Source organism: Asparagus officinalis, chromosome 5 (assembly GCF_001876935.1).
Source record: "Asparagus officinalis chromosome 5, Aspof.V1, whole genome shotgun sequence".
Classification (NCBI taxonomy): Eukaryota; Viridiplantae; Streptophyta; class Magnoliopsida; order Asparagales; family Asparagaceae; genus Asparagus; species Asparagus officinalis.
In genome coordinates, this window is record NC_033798.1 from 109,656,589 (window position 1) to 109,660,685 (window position 4,097).

General features: G+C 36.7%; 1 long non-coding RNA gene across 1 annotated transcript; it reads left to right on the top strand.

Annotated features, from left to right (window-relative positions):
- On the top strand, positions 1,765-3,757 carry LOC109840644. Its single transcript, XR_002246970.1, has 3 exons — positions 1,765-2,089; positions 2,162-2,236; positions 3,473-3,757. It is a non-coding gene; the product is annotated as an uncharacterized LOC109840644 (long non-coding RNA).

A 4,097-nucleotide genomic window follows, 5' to 3' on the forward strand; every position in this document is an offset into this window, starting at 1 on the left:
TAAGAACGCCTACCCTCCAACAATAGGCCATCAATAACTTTACCTGCACACCACATGTTGACTTTATGCCTTATAGAAACCGCTTGCCTTCTCAATTCGTTGCCACCACTTCCACCTTAACTCATGCAAGCACTGCCATCAAGCAAATCACCCACATCGCATCATCCACCATTAATACTGGTCAATCCCTACCATTGCAGCATGCTCATTCCCTCTACCCGCTAACTTTCATTGTTGCAATCGCGCAACAATGACCAACACTAAACTGTGACACCACCATTTTGCTGCAACCTCCAATGACCCTGATGCCTCCTAGCTCAACGCCTTCCTCCCTCATGATGATGCCTATCGATCTTCTTCAACCCATCTGCATGTCCTCTACCTTAATCACGACCACCATCACAACCATCCCCTTTGACATCTACATTCCTCAACCATTTTTCATGCTCTTTGATGCCCACTAACTGTTCAAAGAAATCCACCTTGACAAATCACACATGGAAACTTGATCAGCTCTGCTAACGATCACTAAAGCTGCCATAACTCCTATCACTAGCTCCCTCGTTAACTTCACCGCCAATGACGACGAGCACAATTGTCCTCACCTTTAATGACAATGCAACTACACCATTTGTTCGACAAAATGCGTTAGCAAGATTTCTTGGCCTCTGGTCGGTACTTTTAGCCAAGCTCTCTCCACTCACTTATGACCCAAATCTGATAACCGCACCTCCTCTTGTGATTTGCAGGTCCACTATTTCAAGATCATCATGCATGACCGCGGATCATCATTATAACATCATACCTTACTGTTTACAAGATCCGATCATCGTGCCTCCTCTCGTGACCCCAAATCTACCTTCTCGCGACCACCATGTGTGACCTCAGATCATCGCTGCAAAACCATACCTTACCACCTACAATTTCAGCAACCGATGTGCTTAAATTCAACCACATCTAGCCGAGCTGCGCCAACAACCATCTACACAAAATTGGATCATTTTATATAAACTCTGGATTCTAAATCCACTGTGAGTTTGACGAGGAGTGTCAAATGTAATAGTTAGGCTATCTTGTTTTACATTACTCTAGCCCCACATCACTCAGGATTCTAGAACCTCTCTTTTTGCTCTTGTATTTAAACACTTCAATGCAATAAGTAATATGATTAAGTTCTCTAAAATCTCTCTATACTTATTACCCAAAACAAGTGATGATATTCAAGTGAAAGTTTTAGAAACTTTAGTATATATAAGTGCTGCCAAAATAAGTTAGGGCATATAAGTGCAACATAAGAGACTATATGGTATTTAAGTGCAACTGAGCCTTTTATTTATCTGTGTGTTTCAAAGAAGCAATTCGTTTATCTATGGACCAAATAATCTATTGTAGAAAAGTATGTAAATGACTTATTTTTTTCAATCAATATTAAACACAATAGGTATTATACCAAGAATCTTCTATGGCCATTTCTTAAGATCCATGCTTGTACCAAAAAATCAAGTTACCATATAATAAGCAATTATATACTTCTGAATAGCAGTTACCATACATCAAATCAAAATTTAGAGAGATTTCCTCTACCAATAAAAATTAGGGAAAATTACTTGGAGGAACTTTCAAAATTAATGTTATGCATGCTCCTCCCCAGCCAAAAAATCCATGCTCCCCAACCTTTATACTGAAACTTTAGTGCAACTATCCTCCCAATACTGTAGAAACCCACTATCGAATAAAGGTATTCCAAAATTACCCTTCCCATTTAAAAGAAAAAAAAATCACATTTTCTTCCCCCTTCTATGCATGTTTTTCGAAATCCTCTACAACTACTTTTTCTTATCACGCTCTTCTTCTCAAGATCTCACTCCTCCGTCGCAACCGACGAGGATCCCGACCGTTGACACCGCAAGCTGTCAGTTGCCCACCCCTACAGCTCTGATCCATGATCCATCTTCATCGACGCTCCTTGATTGTCTTTGCTCCGTTGTCACCCCCTATGGCTAGAATAAGAAAACTCACCATCGTCTTTGCTCCGACAAGGACCTCGCCGACTGCAAGCTCAATGTCTACAACCTCGGCTAGGAGATCGGTAGTGACCCCAAGTCCCTCTTCATCATCTGATTTCTATTTTTATTTCTAATTTATTTCTCTCTCATCGCAGACTGCCCAAAATCACCCTCAATGTTCGTTCTTTGTCCTACAAATGAGTGTCTTTTAATTCTTCAAACTGCATCGGGTTCGTTATGCTTATTACTTTCACTTGTGTGTTTTGTTTGCCCACCAAGTATTTGTTGATATGCCTAGCTCTCAATTACCAAATAGAATTTATAATTCTTGTAAAATTGATGGTAACTATTTTCTTAACTTTTACTCATTTAGATTAGTGTTTCACGTGTCATGGTTATATTGTCAAGATCAAATTGAAAATATCCAGACTCCATTTTCTCCTTAGTCCAAATCCGGTGAAGCGTTATTGCATCCTAGTCAAATATATGACAAGATTGAATCTGTGATAAAATCATTCGGCTTCATAACTAGTCGGTTATCTTTTCGAAGATGTTGGGAACTGAAAATGGTTTTCTAAACAAATTGTTGGAATAGTAGGAAAGATTAACTTTCTTATGATAGGCCTTGGGGATTAGTTACCTTGCTTGGCAACATAAGCAAAATGAAAAGGATATTTATACAACAAGAGTATAAAATGTTGGCATTGCATTGGTAAAAAACTTAGTACATAAGAAGTCGTTCTTCCCATACCTTCATACATGCAACCTTGAGAATTCGTGTAATGCTAGTTAGGAATCAACCAAGGGGACAACAACTATGGTGCATTAGTCCTAATTTCTTTTACATGTGAAATTTATGTTAATAAAACTAACTTTAGGTACAAATGAATAAACAATAAATTAATGAAATAAATAAGCGCAGGAAATATGGTAGGTGTACTCATGTGTATATTTCCAAATTCATGTATCTTGGCTTGAACTTCTTCTTCTTTTGTTTAAGGATGTTTCCTAAATTCTGGGGAATTGGTTTTGTGTGTGAAGTCTAATGAATTAAGCCCAAAGTTTATAAGTCAGAGAAACGAAGAATCCTTAGAATTAGACAATTAATGTCTTTAGTCACTCATGCACCATACAGGCACTCTATTTTTTATAACAAATAATGGTGTTATAAGACATTTATACATTCTGTGACGTATACACTTTGTCGGTGACATATGCGTATCTCATGTGATATTTATATATTTTGTGTGACATATACTCCTTACAGTGATATATGCTGGTGTTTATGTGATATTTATACATTTGTGTGACTTATACTCATTATTTATGACATTCATCATTTTCTGTGATGTGTAGATGTTATCTATGATGTTATTGTATCACCTATGAATTTTACACATTCAATGTGATACATAATCTTGTTTGTTGCTGTATATGATTGTTACTTCATCTTTTTTCCTATTTAGGTACAATTATGGCATACATACATATTTATACATCAAATCGATCCTAGAAGGAAAGGAGACCATGGACATTGAAGCTTTATAAAGGGAGTCTGAAATGTTAAGAGGCAGGACTTGCTGCTCAAATTATATGTGATGGCCGAGAATTAAGAAGCTGGGATTGAAGTTAGATGTAAATAATCCTTAATATCTTTTATATTTTGGATACAATGATGCACTATTGATTGAGTAAAATTATTAGACAAACACGTACAATATAATTCTATGTTGGATATGACTAGTTTCTTTGTAATTTTGCGACTTATGGTGACAATGATGAAATGTGCATTTGCGATTACTCCATAAATTTTTCTTTAGCATATTACATAGAAATATCACAAAAATACCAATAAGTCACGCAAACACATTTAACACATAAATGTCACAACAAAATGATAAAAGTAACATAGAATAGACAACAATCCCCAAAAGAGCTTTAATTCTACCAAGAAACATTAGTCTTGGATAGGTTCAGTGCATGTGGCTTGGTTATGTCCTTCAGTGTGACACCTTGAGCATTTAACTGGACGTCTATTCTTATATTGGTGGCTGATACGTCTATTCTTACTTCTTCCATGTCTCTTTATTA